Source organism: Kogia breviceps, chromosome 2 (genome assembly GCF_026419965.1).
Source record: "Kogia breviceps isolate mKogBre1 chromosome 2, mKogBre1 haplotype 1, whole genome shotgun sequence".
Lineage (NCBI taxonomy): Eukaryota > Metazoa > Chordata > Mammalia > Artiodactyla > Physeteridae > Kogia > Kogia breviceps.
Window position 1 is genome coordinate 196,417,362 of NC_081311.1, and position 19,155 is coordinate 196,436,516.

A 19,155-nucleotide genomic window follows, 5' to 3' on the forward strand; every position below is an offset into this window, starting at 1 on the left:
TTCGGTTAAAGAGAGAAGACACTGTCCATTTTACACAAGTCAAAGGAAAAAAAATTTCCAAGAAATTACTCAGGACTCTATGAAATTCTAATTTTTCTTTAAACTTTTCATGGCCTTAAGACACGGAAACAAACTAAGTGTCCATCGACAGATGAATGGATAAAGAAGATGTGGTATATATATATATATATATACATATATATATATATATATATATATATATATCTACAATGGAATACTACTCAGCCATAAAAAAGAATGATGTAATGCCATTTGCAGCAACACGGATAGACCTAGAGATTATCATACAAAGCAAGGTAAGTCAGAAAGAGAAAGACTAAATATCATATGACATCACTTATACGTGGAATCTAAAGTATGACACAAATGAACTTATCTACAAAACAGAAACAGACCCACAGAGATAGAGAGACTTGTGGTTGCCAAGGGGGAGGGGGCATGGGGGAGGGATGGATTGGGAGTTTGGGATTAGCTGATACAAACTACTATATATAGAATGGATAAACAAGGTCCCACTGTACGGCACAGGGAACTGTATTCAATATCCTGTGATAAACCATAGTAGAAAAGAATATGAAAAAGAATATATATACGTATAACTGAATCACTTTGCTGTACAGCAGAAATTAACACAACATTGTAAATCAACTATACTTCACTAAAGTGTTTTAAAAAAATAAGAAAACAAGCTTATGGTTCCCAAAGGGGGAAGGGGATGAGGAGGGATAAATTAGGAGTTTGGGATTAACATATACGCACTACTATATGTAAAACAGATAACCAACAAGGACCTACTGTATAACACAGGGAACTATACTCGATATTTTATAATAACCTATAAGGGAAAAGAATCTGAAAAAAAAAGATATATATGTATGCATAACTGAGTCACTTTGCTGTACACCTGAAACAAGCACAACATTGTAAGTCAACTATACTTCAATTTAAAAATTAAATAATAATAATAAACTTTGCATGGCCTTGGACATAATAAATGTTTATGGAAGGACCTAAGTCAGCTCATTAGATCTGGTAACGGGGACAGTTGGGGACACTGCTGCCTTGGCTGGAAGGCACTGGAGATCCTGGTTAGCACTTTCCCTGCTATTGGCAGGTTCAGAGGGCCTAAACCATGCTGCTCCTCGGTCTCCTTCTGAATGGACACCATGCAATGTCCCCTCTCAGTTCACTGAAAAGCTCAGACTAAGTCGCTGACCTGGGGAGGGCTCCCTGCCCGTCAGCCTCAGGATGATAGTCTAAGAACAGGCCGGCGCAGGCACTGTCCTTTAACACCCACTCTTGTTCTGTGTTTCCTCGTCTTACAGAGAATTCGCCCAGAGCAACAAAAGACTGTTTGTAGTTCTAATGGTTTTTCCCTGGCCTGTGACCCTGGGGCAACACTGTTTTCTCTGCGCAATAAAGAAAGTGTCTGTGCAAAATGGCTGTGACTTCTCCCTCTCTCTTTGAGTTGCATGGATTAGGGATTAAATGCTCAGTGAATGAGGCCCCTCTTAGGCTCTGTCTCAAATTCTCAGGAACTTGCCCCATTTTATGTCGGTAACTTTGCCTTCTTTAAAAAAAAAAACAAAAAGCAGAGACTATAATCAGAGCACAGCTTCAGCGGCAAGGGGCAGGAGAAGCCAGTTGGTGCTGAAGCTTCTTTGGGGTTTTTAGTCAAGGGCCAGCAACATCTCCATAAGAGTCAGGCCAATAGCTCAGGGCCTGACTTCACTCGGAGAGCACAGTGCATGGTGTGAAGTTGTTTTCTCACAGGAGGATGTGAAGAAATGTCCACTGGAGTCTACGTTGTAGCTGTTCTTTTCTTTCCAGTTTAACTTGACCATCTTCTGACTGCTGAGAGCCAGGAGTCAGAAATCCATCTTCATTGGCCCTCTTGTTTCTCATTTAGAGGGTCACACATCCCTCCCCATGATATCTGAAAAACATTCTGGTCCTCTGCCCCTTAATGACCATCTAATGTGTCATCCTAGTAAATATAACCAATTTCTGTATCTTCTTTAACTACGAAATGTTTCCAAATCAATTGCCTCGATAAAGTCACTGATGTCCTATTTCAAATGGCATAAAAGGCCAGAGCAGAGTTTGCTTGCCCTCTGAATTTGATTACATAAAGATCTCAACTAGGTAATTTTCCACTTTGGATTACCCAGGACAACATGTCTCAGAAAATGCAAAAAAAAAAAAAGAATATTTGCCAAGCACACTAAGGTAATTGTTTCTGCCTTACATGTAACAATATTTTGCAAATATATAACAGCTTCTCATCAAATTTGATCTGTGTTTAAAAATAGAGGCTGATGTCTCTGGGTCCCTGCCTGAACAGCTAGATGTGGGCTGAATAGCCAGATGTGGGCTCCTGGGACTTGGCAGGGAAAGAAAGAGAAGGGGCATTTATTGAGTCTTTCCGGTATTGTTATACTTTGACCCCATTTAATTCTCACAGCAGACCCAGAACTTGGTATTATTATTTTCCTATTACACATGAGGAAACTGAGGCTCAGAGACGTTCCATACCTTGTTCGAGGTCATTCCAGCCAGTCAGAGTCCAGATTTAAACCAGATTTGGCCATGTCCCCAGGTGAGGAATAAGGGACGGTTTCTCGGGACCCATAACCTTGAACAATAAGCCAACTTCCTGTTGGATAATCTAGCGTGTGGCCTACAGATTGGAGTATTAAGTAGTCAGAGAGAGAAAGACTCATCCATGAAACAGTGGCAAAGGCTATCTTCAGATATGACCTGAAGCTGGTCTTCAGGGGACACCTGGGTGGGCCTTGGTGACCCTGTAGTACTGCTTGAGAAGGTTTGGCCAGGAAGCACTGGGACCTCAAGATACACCCGGGGCAGAAAAGAGACACTGGAATAAGGGATCCGTCTCATCACTGGGGTGAGCTGAACTGTGTCCTCAAGCGGTGGGAGGATCTCACTGGAGCCAAGGACAGAACATGGCAGGATGTGTCTCTGGGAAAGTGGAGAGAAAGGGGGACAAGGGGGTATCAGAGGAATGCCCAAGACTCAGGGAGAGCCAACGGTATTGGGGAAACTCAGGGGACAAGCTCAGAGGTGGGCTGGACAGACCCAGTGGGAGTGGCGGGTGCCCAGCTGCTGGGCTGAGGTGGGAGGATGGGTGAGGGCGTGTTCCCAGAACACCCCGCGTGGTCCTGCATCACCTTGGAAACTTGGCAGGACAGAAAGCCTTCAAGCGCTGCACCTCGGCCACGGCAACTGCCCGGTTCTGGGGACACAGACACTGACAAGGCACCTCAGGATGAGGGTGGGAAAAGGCACTGGAAGCCAGTTGTCAGCTGGGCGGGAGACTAGAAAAGAAACAGACAAATCCTATCACCAAAAAGCAAACTAGGAGTCGGAGAATAAGAGTTGAGGCTTTTCCTTCGGGAGAGGTGTCCCAGCACTGGCCTTGTTTCCAACCAGGCTATAGGGAGGATGCTGCTTCCAGTAACCGGCCCGCCTGGTGTGACTACAAAACACAATGGGTACCTGAAGCTTGGGTAGAATCCCGATAGATCCAGTGGAGAGAATGGAGTGGATGGGTGTGGAAATACAAGGAACGGAGGTGAAAAGGTTGGCAAACACAACGGGCGTTTGGGTAGATTGAGCCAAAGAGCTTTTCAGGTGCAGGCTGCACCTCTGGAGGACGGGAGAGAGGTGCACAGAGAGGACGGGTGAGCAGGGCTGGGGCGGGCTCTGAAAACACCATCTCAGCCGTCGCATCCTTCCTCGGGCTGTGCGGGCTGGTTTCACGTGCACGCGGAGAGACTGAATCTTAAGCAAGGTGAGGCAAACGGGATTCTCTCACCCTCTCTGACAAGGAGACAGCGCCTCCCCAATTAAGCATTCCACCTGCTGAGTCATCAGGTCTGCGGTGCCTCCAAGCGGAAGTGCAGACACTGCCCGAGCAGCACCTACGTGCCCGGGGCCTTTGGAAAGCGGGGAGGAGGGAGTGCATGGGGTGCTTCCTGAGATTTTTCTGGACAGGATGCAAAACTTCAGCATGTCAACATCTGTTGTTGCTTTCAGTGTATAGGCAAGCATGTTTCTGAGATTTTTCCTGATTTGCCTTAAAGGAAGATTATTGACTTGTCTTTCTGCTGTCTGGCACAGAAACATTATTCTCTCCATTTTGCTACATTTTTCTCTTTTCTGGTGTTTATGGGGGGGGGGGGTTGACTAATATTTTCATTTGCTAGAGGTGCTTTTAAATTTGCACACATGAAGAATAAACTCCTTTTCACCTCTGCATTTCTAATATTCAGCTGTTCCCTTGCCTTACCTGTCCACATGCACTGACCTTTTTCTCTAGGCAGTTATTTTTGTCTCACAATCATTTTCTCTCAGAATTCTAGGGACACAACTCCGCTGTTGTCTAGATTTTGATGCAGATTTCTGTGGAGAAGTCTGAAGCCAGGGTGATTTTTGGTTCTTTTGGGATTACTTATGTTGTTGTTGTTTTGTGGGTTTTTTTTTATTTTCTGTTTGTTATGAGTCCCTTCTTTATGCCTGAAATTTGCAAGTGTCAGTACACCAAGCCTAAATGTTGGGCTCTTTTAACTAATTTTGCCTTGTATTTGATGAGTCTTTTCAATCTGAAGGTCCAATTCTTTCTGTAGATCAAGAAAGTTTCTATTTGTTTAATGCTTCTTCTCCATTTGTTCTATGGTTTCCGACACATACATGAGGCTTCCCTGAACTGTCACCTTTGTCTCTTTTTTTCCTCTCATCATTTTCACTTCCTCATCTGTTTCATATCCCTGACTTTCATTTTTAGGTACAGGAGAACTTCTCATATGTAGCCTCTTCTTAACCAATCAGATTTTCTGTTTGTTTCAACAAACATTGAATCTGTTTCTCAATGTTTCCATTTAGGATTTTTAAAATTTTGCTGCTGTGTTTTTCATCTTTCCTGATCTCACTGGTCTTTCTCTACTGCTGTCTGTTCACCTTTCACAGGTGCAATATCTTCCTGAATGTTTCAAGGGATACAGAGTAGAAATTGTGTCATATTTTCTCCAATTCCCTACAGACTCTGTTTCATTGGAAAACATTTGCTCTGGCTTCTTTGGAACTAGCTTGTTGCTTTGACTAGTGATTTTCTCTATAACATTCCTTTATAAAGCTATGTTTTCTTGTCTTTATTAGTTCTTGTAAATGGTAATCCCTGATTGTTTACTATTGGGAATCAACATAGATTCTGACACATATTGTTTTCAACCCTTCCAGATTCTCTGGGCTCAATGAAATTTAAAAGCATATACAGGGATTTAGTTAGCTAGATCAGGTACTTGGCATTGTGTAGAGACTACTGAACTAGTGGCTGTAGCAACACGGAACATCACTTCATTACCAGAGGGCCTCTTCCCATGTTCCTTCTGACACCCAGCAACTAATACTAGGGCACAAATCCTGAGATTCATGTTCCCAAAGTGTTGTGACTTTTCCAAAAAATCTTGATTTATGAATACAAATTAAATAGTACAGTACTATAATCCACCACATCAACAGACTAAAGAAAAATCACATGATTATGTCAACAGATGCAGAAAAAGCATTTGACAAAATCTAACACCCATTCATGATTAGAACTGTCAGTAAACTACAAATAGAGGGGACCCTTCTCAACTTGACAAAAACTGTCCACCAAAAACCTACAACTAATATCACAATTAATGGTGAGAAACTAGAAGCTTGCCCACTAAGATTGGAGCAAGGATATTCCCTTTCATTACTCCTTTTCAACACCATACTGGAAGTTCTTGCTAATGCAATAAGGGAAGAAAAGGAAATAAAAGGTATACAGATTAGGAAGGAAGACATAAAACTGTGCTTGTTTGTTGATGTCTTGATCATCTGTGTAGAAAATCTGAAAGAACTGACCAAAGAACTCTTGGAACTAATACATGATTATGGCAAGCTCATAGGATAAAAAGTTAAGCAATAGTATAGTATACAAACTGTACTACTGTACCATAAAGGGATAATACTATACATACTATTTTGTAACTTGCTTTTTTTCACTTAATGGCATACCTTAAACATCTTTATATTTTAGTACATGGAGGTTTTCTTCATCCTTTTTTATGTATGTATAGCATCGTATACATGTATAGCATTGTAATGGATGTATAGTACTGCATTAGATAATACCAAATTCACTTGCCCAGTCCCATACTGATGGCATTTAGGTTGCTTCAGAATTCATTTGGTTGGTTGGTTCTCGCAGTGTGATATCACGGACTCCCTTATTATTTCAGTATTCCCTTAAATCTTTCCAAAACACACACTAGGGCTTTTACAGAAATGTCTCCAATCTATTCATTTATGTAAATAAAAAATTTCAGAATAAAAATCGTAACAGTGATTACCTTTGAGAAGTGAGAACAGAGCTGGGGGTCGTGTGACAGGAATGTGCTGATATATTTCACTTTATATCCTTTTCCACTGTCAGAGTCTTTACAATTAAATGCAATGCTTTTCTAATCTTAATTAAAACATATAAATAAATAATGCTGCAATAACAGCAGCCCCAGCTGTTTTTCTTCTTTAAGGCTACGTCTCAAGGAAATTATCTAGATGTTAGATTACCGGGTTAAATGGTATGCTTAGGAACTGTGCCAATTCCCATGGTCTGGAGGGGTTTCAGAGGTGCAGCATTCTGCAGGTGGATCCCGCCATTAGGGAAAAATAGAAGCAACTGTGTACAACTGAGTTATGTCTAATAGTGAAAGTTTCACTCATGCAGCCAAGGTGGAGGATTTGGTCTTAAAATCCATTAGAGAAGAATCAGTTGCTGGAAATGCTAGAACGGGTGCTCTATGGTGCAGCTGCATCCTTGCCTAGTGGTTGTTCTGGATCAAAACCTCAAGGAGAGAGTCAATGACTATCTCTTCTTGTGGAAGTTCGGAGAGGACGCTGGTGCATTAAAGCGGGCATAGAACGGACATGTAACTCAAAAGTCCAGTGCCGGTTTTGTTCAGACTGGGCTCCTGCCTATTACTTAGAGACCTTCTCTGTTCCACTCTTTTCTGTCTTTGGCTTTGTCCCACAGCAGGCCTCTTTCAAAATCACAAGAAGCCTTCCACAGCAGCCAGGGCTTCAGCTGCTCTGTTCACATCCTGAGGGAAAAAAATAATGGCTGAGCTTTGTGCTGATTGGGCCAGTCTTTGGCCAGGTGATGGACACCTGCTGATAAACTTCGGCCAGCAGTTGTCAAAACCAATCACGTGGCACGAGGAGGAACAGGTAACTCTAATTGGCTCAGGTCAATCAAGACACGCCCCTAGAGCCCTGGAGAAGCCAATCCCAACCAAGCCTGGCTGCTGCACAGTGAGAGAGGTGACCAGGCGTGGTAGTGAGAAACTCAGTCTGTGACCCACATCGTATTTTCCACGGATGGAAAGGAGAAAATAATCATCTTGTGCTGAGCCTATATTGTGTACCAGGCATGGAGCAAGAGGCTTTTATTATTTAATTTAATCCTTGCAACAATCCTTTAAGATTGGCATTGCTAATCTTTATTTCACAGATAAAGAAAACTTCAGCTCAGAGAGTTTGAGTCATTTGCCTAAGGTCACACAGCTAATAGGCATCGAAGCTTATCTCACCAATTTCATATGCTGCTTGGCACAGCTTGCTCATGATCCTAAAGTGCATCCAAGTTCAGCATGATAAATACCTTTTAGATCCTATTCCCTTGAGGTCTTTTTAAAAGTCATGTGGATTTTTTGGAATATATATATATATGTAGTTAAGACTAAATCAGAAGGAAAAGCAAAAATTTGTTTTATTTTTTCCCATTAAGCATCTTCTGGCAGTTGAAATATTTGGTTTGTGTTATCAGATTCCGGCCTAGAGCGAGGTCATAGCTATGAATCATAGCTGATGTAATGTGCGTCTTAGTAGAGCTATTATGTATTTCCCAGGTGCACTGCACTTGACTTTAGGAAATCAGATCCCTTCCCTGGTCCCTGGTGAGCAATTATGACATCATGAACTGATGCTTGGATACCCAATCACCCTGGCCTTGCAGAGCTGCTAATATTTACTCTCTGGGGAAACTGGTGGAGAAAACCCGAGTTTAGATTTGCACTTTTCCCCTGAAAGAACAGGGGCTATTGAGAGCGCTATAGCCTCTGGGTTGGTGAGTCTTCCTGAAGTTCCGGGGGAACTCCATGGGAATTCCACGTTGCCTGCAAACGTGGGGCTTGCTGCTCTGTTACTAGCATTTGAGATTGGACCAACAGTCCCTGATTGCAATTGTGGTTGGGGGAAGGTTAGGAGGGAGTGTGAGGGTAGACAGGTAGGTGGAGGTGGGTACGTGGGCTGGTGCACAGACACAGAACCTGATGTGGACATTCATGACTGCCAGGCAGGGGAGCATTTCTGCGGAGCAACCCGAGGAAAACAGCCAGAAAGAGGTTGATGCATCTTTACTGATTTGTGCTCAGGAAGTGCTAAAGTTAGAGCCTCCTGCTTATAAACGAGGAGTGAGGTCACAGATCTGCACATCTAAATAACAAATAAAGGCAAAAATGAAAAAACAAAAACGACTTGAAGTCCTAAAATTTCATTAAGATCCAGTTTTCTTCAGAGAGACTACGTGGAAATTCTGTTGTTGGCATAATTAACTGTGCTGAGCATCACCTGAAATGCTTCAATACCTTCAAACCATTTCACTGTGTTTTTGCCTTTACTCAAAATAATTGGTTACTTTCTAACTAATGTGAAGCTTAGTACATAAAAGATGTAGTTTAGACCAACAAAAAGGGAGGGAACACCCATTTAACGGTTTCTCAGAAGCAATTAAAAAATGACACTCTTAAGTTTTACAGGCTGAGGAAACATCATACCCCAAACTTGGCATGATATTGTTTTAAAACATAGCAATGCAACAAGTACCCCACGGATGAGGAGAGGTAAGGGCGACTGCCAAAATATTGCAGCATTAGGACTTCCCTGGTAGCGCAGTGGTTAAGAATCCGCCTGCCAATGCAGGGGACACAGGTTCGAGCCCTGGTTCTGGAAGATCCCACATGCCACGGAGCAACTAAGCCCGTGAGCCACAACTACTGAGCCTGCGCTCTAGAGCCCACGAGCCACAGCTACTGAGCCCACGTGCCACAGCTACTGAAGCCCGCGTGCCTAGAGCCCGTGCTCCGCAACAAGAGAAGCCACCGCAAAGAGAAGCCCACGCACCGCAATGAAGGGCAGGCCCCACTCACCGTGCGCAGCAAGGAAGACCCAATGCAGCCAAACATAAATTAATTTATTTAAAATGTTAAAAAAAATTACAGCATTAAAAACGTGCCTTCCCCTCTAAGAAAAACTGCCCAGAAGCAGCCATAGTTCTGTCGCGTGACCCTTGGCCCACAGTCTGATGAGACCCTGTGATGTGGTTCCCTGCAGGGGCCACTGAAAAATGGATTCTCTTGTTCAAAAAGCAAGTGGAGGGCTTCCCTGGTGGCGCAGTGGTTGAGAGTCTGCCTGCTGATGCAGGGGACACGGGTTTGAGCCCTGGTCCGGGAGGATCCCATGTGCCATGGAGCAACTAGGCCCGTGAGCCACAACTACTGAGCCTGCGCGTCTGGATCCTGTTCTCCGCAACAAGAGAGGCCGCGACAGCGAGAGGCCCGCGCACCGCGATGAAGAGTGGCCCCCGCTTGCCACAACTAGAGAAAGCCCTCGCACAGAAATGAAGACCCAGCACAGCCAAAAATAAATAAATTAATTAATAAACTCCTACTCCCAACATCTTAAAAAAAAAAAGCAAGTGGATGTATACATATAGGTGATTCCCTTTGTTGCACAGCAGAAACTAATACAACATTGTAAAGCAATTGTACTCCAATAAAGATGAAAAGAAAAAAAAAACACAGTGAGATACCATCTCCTACCCACGAAGATGGCTATAATTGAAAAGACGGACAACAGTAACTGTTGGAAAGGATGTATAGACATTGGAACCCTCATATACTACATTGCTGATAGAAAGGCGAAATAGTGCAGCTGCTTTGGAAAACAGTTTGACAGTTCCTCAGAAGATTAATTCACTTCTAGATACATATCCAAGAGAAATGGAAACATATATCCACACAAAAACTTGTACACAAATGTTTGTAGCCGCGTTATTCATAATAGCCAAGAAGTGAAAGAACTTAAATATCCATGAAATGATGAGTAGATAAATAAAATCTGGCATATGCCTCCAACGGAATATTATTTGGCCATGAAAAGAAGTAAAGCATTAATGCTTACTGTAACATGGATGAACCTTGAAAAATTATGTGAAGTGAAACAAACCGGTCACAAGGACCACATATTGCAATATTCCACTTACATGAAATGTCTAAATTAGGCAAATCCAGGATCCAAATAGATTGTTGGTCGCCTAGGCCTGGGAGGGCTGCGGAGGTATGGAGGGTGACTGATAATGGATACCGTTTCTCTTGGGGGTGATGAAAATATTCTAAAATAGATTATGGTGACAGTTGTACCACAATACACTGAAATATACTAAATATGTATATTAAAACCATTGAAATGTACACTTTAAATAGGTAAATTGTATGTATGTGAATTAAATCTCAATAAAGCTTATATAAAAAAGGAGGTGGAAAGTGCCATTAAACATAATAAAACATAAAGCTTTCCCCTCTCTTCCACAGTCTCTCCCTCGATTTATCATGGTGTTTTTAATTTGCTCTTTAATGTCGTGTTAAGTAAAGAAAAAATAAAAATTTTTACCATGAATTTTACCATTTCTCTTTATATTGTGCAATTCCTATTGAAATGCAAATATAAGAGCATTTAACTCAGATGCTGAATAGCCAAAATTACACAATTTGTATTTTGTACTTTGTACATGCCTAGGTATCTCCTTCTTACCAGAACACTGAAAATTGCAAAACATTAACTCAACGGTTTCTATTTCACTTCTTGATACTCAATATTCTACTAATGCTCTCTGCTTTTGGTTTACTGATGAGTATGGAAGGACTGAAGGTAAAAATGAAAGGCTCCCTTCCCGTGTCCTTTCCTTCTATGGCATCAATTCCAGCATAGGTTGACTAAGACAGGGAAGTAACATAAGTTAGAAAGGGTATGATAGGATTCCTCGGTCATTTGTTCTTCTCCTATCGACTTCTTTTTGCATCTGAAGCAAATGTATATAAGGAAAAACAAATCTGACTCTGTATGGGATCTGTTTCTTTTACTTTAACCTTTGTATTCAATTGCTTTTGCTTCCAGTTCAGAATGTTGCCTAGACCCTGAAATACACAGGATAGCTCATTCTCAAGGCTCTGACCTTTAAGGATGTAACACTTTTCCATTCATATAGAGATAAAAAGTTGCAGAGCAGAGTTTAACATTTGTCTCCCTGGAGGTTTACAGGAAAGTCTTCGTGACCTGACCTACCTGGACAGTTGCAAAAACAAAGGATGCTGACACCAAGAAGTTTGCAACGACTAACCACACCCCTCCCTCACCTCGCCTTTAAAAATGTTTTGCTGAAACTCTTTGGGGAGTTCCGGCGTTTTGGGGGCACAAGCCAGCTATCTCCTTGCCCGGCCCTGCAACAAACCTTTCTCTGCTCCAAACTCAGATGTTTTGGTTTGTTTGGCCTCACTGTACATTGGGCACATGAACTTGTGTTAGGTAACACAAGTTCTAGATCTAATGGAAAGTATGGCCTCTGGGGGTCATCTGGGGCTCCCTCCCCTTGCTCAGTCATAGAGGCTGCAAGAAGGCCACCATGCATCATGGTGCCATGGGAATTCTGTGCTCATGGGGCGTCACAAATGCAATGTGTGGGTGGGGACACACATATTGTGTGTGTCTCCTCTGCTCACATATGTGCCCCACCGTCCCGTTGGGTTTCATCTCAAAATACAAGTTCAAACATAAAATTGTTAATTTTGAGTAGCAAAGCGTTAAACCAAGCATAGGGACCCCCTGAGTGCAGGTCATATGTCCACGAAGCTGGCCCTGCCCCTCAGTAACAAGAATCAGAGTCATTAGCTTGGCCAATCAGGTTCTCACTCTTGGGGGTTTAAACAGAGATGTAACAATGAGGGAGGCATCATCACTAAGTACCAAGAGAAGAATCCAAGGAAGAAAATATCTGAAGCACCATAAAGACTGTTCATAAACTTCTGGGACCAAGGGATTTTCCTTAGCTTGTGATGACCTTCTGTTTCCATCTTTGTGTGGTCTGAGCTCTACTACCATTTCTGCATTTCTAATGAGGTCTGGATATGTGGCTGAAATTTTGGTTTTTACCACACTTATCCTTGTAACATATCTCTCATTACTCAGCATAATTCGACTAATTCTATGTTCCTTGCAGCTAAGAGCCTGATAGACAGTTCAGGTAAATGGTTGCTTGTTGTACACCTGATACAAACACAACATTGGAAATCAACTATACTCCAATATAAAATAAATTTCTTTATAAATTTAAAGCAGTAAGTGGTTGCTATTGGTACTATAATTTTTTAACAAGACAGGGAAAGACAGCCAGAGTTTAGATAAATGAACCAGGAATGAGAATGTCAATGTCCCCAGCACATTAGGTGAGATGCTACCTGTCCAAATATCAAATTCTCTTCTTAGGCAAATGGAGATGAAACTATGACAGCAGTTCTCAGATTATTTAACTGACATAAATAAATAAATATGTATCAGGGTATTCTTCCTGAGTTATAAAAGCAAAACATTACAAACAACCTAAATGTCCAACAATGTAGGTTTGGCTAAATAGATTTTATCATTTGGATGATGGTTTTTTCAGACCGTAAAAAGTATGTTTTTAAAAGAATATTTAGCAGTGTACATGTCAAGATCACCATAATACAACTGAAAAAGCAGAATAAATATGTGTACTTAACATTACCAATTATGTTCTGAAAGTATGAATATATATTTATTTACTTCTTTATATGAATAGAACAAGGCCAGAAAGTTACAAGCTATTTATCTCTGGACTATAGGATTAAGAGTTTCTTCTATTTTCCATTTAGTGATGTTTAGTTTTTTTAAATGTATTTTAAGCTTTGATAAAGAATTTTAAAATTTCTCCAAAAATCCAATAAATTTCCATCAATATAATTCCACACTCAAAAACTAACTTTACAATTGTGGTCTGACCTCTCATGCAGTGAAGTATGGTGATTAAGAGGATATGTTTCTGAAGTCAAACAGCTCTTGGCTCAGAAAAGTCTACCACTTTCTAGCTATTTGACCTTGAGCTAGAAACCTCAATCCACCTGCTTCCTTATCTGTAAGATGAGGTTTTTAATAAAAGACCCCTTTCAGGTTCCTTCTAAGCATTAAATGAGATGATTCATTCCCTTCTATGATTATCGCTCATTTTGTTAATTGTGTATCCCAGTGAGGAAGGTGATTGCCAGCACATAGCAACTGCTCAGTAAATCTTGAGTGAATGAATGGGCAGGTCCGAACACACATGCATGCTGAATGAATGATCATGGAGTCAGAACAAGAATCAGACCAGGGCTCCCCTGGCGGCGCAGTGGTTGAGAATCCGCCTGCAGGTGCAGGGGACACGGGTTCGTGCCCCGGTCCGGGAAGATCCCACATGCCGCGGAGCGGCTGGGCCCGTGAGCCATGGCCGCTGGGCCTGCGTGTCCGGAGCCTGTGCTCCGCAACGGGAGGGGCCACAACAGTGAGAGGCCCACGTACCGCAAAAAAAAAGGATCAGACCAATGCAATTTTATTTTTCTACATTTTGGGGCTGACATTTGTGTAGCTTGTGACATGTAAAAATGAATATCGGCTTTTAAAACCTCCCACTTTCTTTTCCTAAAAATCTTAACGGTGTTTTGTGCGTTGTCTTTAGGCTTTGATGGTGTTGACAATCTAAGTTGACATCCTACCTGATATTACTTCTGTTTTATCAATTTTAAATTAACTGGTTATTTGGGATTTAATATGTAACCTATTTACCGGGCTGAAAAACTTAAGTTTTGAAAATGATTTAGAGGCAAAATTCTCCCTTCCTCTCCTGTTGCCTTCTCTCCACTTTCTATCACTCTCTCCAAAGAGATGAATAACTGTTATCAGTCCCTTAGATACTTTTCCTGGGGTTTTTCAAAATATATATCTATAGTCAATTAAATTATGTCCAAGTCCTAATGCCCAGTACCCGTGAATGTGACCTTATTGGGAGATAGGGTCTTTGCAGATGTAATCAAGTTAAGGATCTAAAAGTGAGGTCATCCTAGATTTAGGATGACCCTTAAATCCAAAGATACGTGCCATTTCAAGAGAAGAGAAAAGTGACTATGTGAAGACACAGGCAGAGATTGGAGTGACGCTGCCATAAGCCAAGGAGCATCTGGAGCCCCAGACGGAACACGGTCCTGCTGACATCTGTTTTCTCTTTTTTAAGAATTCTTTGTGTGTGTGTGTGTGTGTGTGTGTGTGTGTGTGTGTGTGTGTGTGTGTGTGTTTTAAATTATTTATTTTATTTATATATTTTTGGCTGCATTGGGTCTTCGTTTCTGCATGTGGGCTTTCTCTAGTTGTGGCGAGTGGGGGCTACTCTTCATTGTGGTGCGCGGGCTTCTCATTGTGGTGGCTTCTCTTGTTGCGGACCATGGGCTCTAGACACGTGGGCTTCACTAGTTATGGCTCACAGGCTCTAGAACACAGGGTCAGTAGTTGTGGCGCATGGGCTTAGTTGCTCCGTGGCATGTGGGATCTTCCCAGACCAGGGCTCAAACCCGTTTCCCCTGCATTGGCAGGTGGATTCTTAACCACTGCGCCACCAGGGAAGCCCCTGGTCCTGCTGACATCTTGATTTTGGATCTCTGACCTCCAGAATTGTAAAAGAATACATTTAGGTTGTTTTTAAGCCAGGGGGTTTTGGGTAATTTGTTATGGCAGCCCTAGGAAACGAATAAAAACATCTAAGCAGTATAAAAATATTTGTTGACCTTCGTCTACTATTTAACAGTGGTTCTTAGAGTTTTGATGTGTTATCTACACTGCTGTCATCAAAGTCAAAACCCTGAATAGCTTTTACACCACAGGAAAGTTGGAAGAAAAATATTTTCTACTTTTTGATAGTGCTGGGGCTTAATTATACATTTCTTGAATGGCAGCTTCAGGGAATTTCCAAACACATAATTTAGCCTTCCTCTACTGTATGAAATATTCTACTGGAACAAACAAGATTAGGGCCATTATATTCAGTTCATCTTACCCAGAAGGTAGAAGTAGTAATTCATACCTTCAGAGAGAGGGAGAGAGAATTTGCCTAAAGTGGCCAATTTTAATTTCTGCATTTTCTAGATTTTAGCACTGGATTAAGCTCTAGTCAATGCTGAAAATAAATGTGTGTTGCTTGGAGCCAAAGGCAGAAAATTGTGAGTCTCATGAAGAGTGCCAGGAGTTCACCCTCTTGTCGCTAGATGGTGGGATGGGGAGAAAGGGGTAAATGGGACTGAGGCAGTTCGAGCAGTGAGGAGGTCCCCCGGGGCGGGTAGGGGGCTTGGGAGGGCAGCGGTTTGCAAAGTAGGACAGAAGAACTTCAACACTTTTAACAACTGGTTCTGTGTTCCGGTGCCGGTCAGCTGAATACAGTACCAGTGATGTTAGCACAAACAACACACCTGCCAAATGCTTTCACACCCATCGTTCTGATTCTACACAACACTCGGAGATAACTGCTATCCCATTTCACAGATGTAACCACCGAGGCCCCAGAATATAAAACGACCCTCCCAGGATGGCCCCAGTAATAAGTTGTGCATGCAGGCCCTGAACCCATATTTTAGGATTTGAAATTCAGCCCGTTCTTCATTAAACAACAGCTACTTTTTTTTTTTTTTTTTTTTGGCTGCATTGGGTCTTCGTTGCTGCATGCGGGCTTTCTCTAGTTGTGGCGAGCAGGGGCTACTATTCCTTGTGGTGCACGGGCTCTAGGTGCGCGGGCTTCAGTAGTTGTGGTGCACGGGCTCAGTTGCTCTGCAGCATGTGGGATCTTCCCAGACCAGGGCTTGAACCCGTGTCCCCTGCATTGGCAGGTGGATTCTTAATCACTGCGCCACCAGGGAAGTTCGCAGCTACTTTTTAAATGAGAGTAAATCTTCCTTGACCAGGCAGACGACCAAGCTGGTTTCCATCTCAGATGAGAGAACCAAAGAAAGCCCCACTGAGCCAGAGATGAACCAGAAGGGACGCCAGCATCAAGGATGCTGTGAGAAGGGTCAGCTTCTCAAACGAAGAATCTTTAGGGACGTATTATGGATGAATCTGAATATCATGGTGGGGGTGGATGAGGCGAGTGTACAGCACTCCTCAGCAAATTACCTCATCAACATGGTATCAGAGTCAAGAAAATGTGTCTGCTTTACCCAATACATAGCAGAACGTGATAACCCAAAATATCAAATGAAAAATTTCAAAGGGGGTTTATGATAGTATATGATGACATCCAAAATAGATTATTTTACAGTAGAATAGGATTGAGAAGGGCATATCCTTGCATTTGAAACTGACCACAAAGGATAGTTTATCTCTTTCAGGGGGGAACCATGGGGGTGATGTGACCCAAGGCCTTGGGGGAGGTAGGTCTCGTGTTCCCATGCTGCTGGGCTCTGGTGAGGGCATCTCTGAAGGTCAGGTCTAAAGATAAACAATTGGCCGGTGCCCTTGTATCAGGAAACGCCTGGGCCATGTCTGAGGCCTGCATCTCTTTCTATTGATTTGCAGGCAGAGGAAATGCAGCATCTCTCTCCTTCTCTCTCTAACTCTGGTGGGCCTAGCAGTTGCCAAAACTGAAGTATGATGTATGCTGTGCGTGCACTTCTGCATGCTGCATTTGCATATTTTATTCCTGTTTCAAGGCTGAATAATGGACTCAGGTTCTGAGCAGTAGAAACGCTACATAAATGATCAGCCAGGCTGTGCTCAGCTCTGCGCTCAGGTGAACTTTGCTCCATTTTTGCTGCTGCCGCTCTTGGAAAATAAACCCAAGACACACACATCTGAGGACGCAGACTTGGGGGCTCGGCGGACATAAGGAGAGGCTGGTCCAAACCATTGGATGTATTTCCTGATGGCCAAGGAGCTCATTGTCTGTGGAATGTGAAATAGCAGAGGAGGATGGCATCGCTCTACTAAACCTGAGAGTGAGCTTAAGGCTGCTGTGTGCTGGGAAGAACTGCCCATTGGTGTCACGTGACACTAGGGTTTAGATGACCTCCTAGGGTCACACAGCAAGTGAGAGATGTAATCATGACCATGAGGTAGGTACAAATTTATTTTTGAACCATCCGAGTATTAATGACCTACCTTGTGTTCTGTTTCCTGTTGGGGACTAGAGAGAGAAATTGAAAAGAGTCTCCACCTAAAAAAGCAAAGTAAATTAACTACATGTTGCTAAAACTAATAATAAATTAACATGAAAGAGTCAATGATGGAAATGATGTGAAATCCAGGATTTGCTTCAAACTAACTGTGCAGGGAGGAGGGGATTGGGTGGGGTAGAGAGGAAGTGAGACTAAGTCATGAGTTAGTCATTGTTGAATTTTGGGTTTGGGTACATAAGGGTTCTTTCTCTCAAGTTGTATGTTCTTTTGAAACTTTCCACTATAAAAATTTTTTTTTTAAGTATCCCATTTACAACAAGAAGCCACAAACACATTAAATTAAACCTTCCAAGAAATGTGTTGTACCTATATAAAAAAAAAAATCTATAACACCTAACTGAAAAACCTAAGGACTCAAATAAAGAAACAGAATATTCCTGGATGGGAATTTTTGTTATCATAATGATGTCAATTTTCACTCTAAGTAATCTGAAAATTCAATGTCATTCCAATTGAAATTCCTGTAGGATTTATTGGAACTTGATTCTCAAATTCATATAGAAAAGAAAATATGCAAAAATAGCAATGACATTTTAAAAAGAAAAAGAATGAAAAGGAAATTATCCTATCAAGTATCAAAACACATTACAAAGCTATAATTAAAATAGTGTGATATTGGCATAAGAAAAGACATGTATTAATAGAACAAAATAGAGAATTCAGAAATAGACACATGTAGATATGAAAATCTGGTTTAATACAGAGACAACATTTCAAATCCTTTCCCTCCTGACTGGGGACAAATTCAGGTTTTCACTTGGAAAATAATGTACTTATAAATATTTGTCTATATGTCAATATACTTATATGTTGATATATTTACATATAGCCTATTTCTACATTTCTATATCTTGCAAAATTACATATGTATTTTAAATACTTATTTTATATATTTATATGTTTATACATTTTGTTTGAAAATAGTTTATTATATTTGTTTATATATTCCATGTAGATAAACTTTTTTTCCTTCCAGTTTTATTGAGATATTATGGACATACAGCACTGCATAAGTTTCAGGTGTACCACATAATGATATGACTTACATACATCATGAAACAACTATCACAATAAGTTTAGTGAATATCCTTCATCTCTTATAGATACGAAATGAAAGAAACAAAGTTTTTGCTTGTGATGAGAGCTCTTAGGATTTACTCACTTAACAACTTTCATATATAACGTACAGCAGTGTTCTTTCTAATTATCATGTGGCACACTGCATCCCTAGTACTTATTTATCTTACAGCTGTAAGTTTGTACCCATTGACCCTTTGACCACCTTCACCCAGTTCCCCCTCTTTCCACCCCCCCGCTTCTGATAACAACAAATCTGATCTCTTTCCTTTTTTTTTCTGTTATTTCTTTATACAGCAGCTTCTTATTAGTCATCCATTTTATACACAACAGTGTATACATGTCAATCCCAATCTCCCAATTCATCGCACCAAAGACTAAATAAAGGTGAACAAAACATTTTCACCTGTATGGCACTTATAACTTACACACATAAATGTAGACTATATATAGTATATATACGTGCATGTATATGCTTATACACGTATATGTGTATGTGTGTTTTGTATATATGTATGTATGTATTTGTACATGACATACATGACAATATGAGGAGATGTAAATATCTGGTGGGGGAGGTGAGGAAGGTTCCTTTGGGGGAGACCTTACAAGGAAGAGGCTAGTC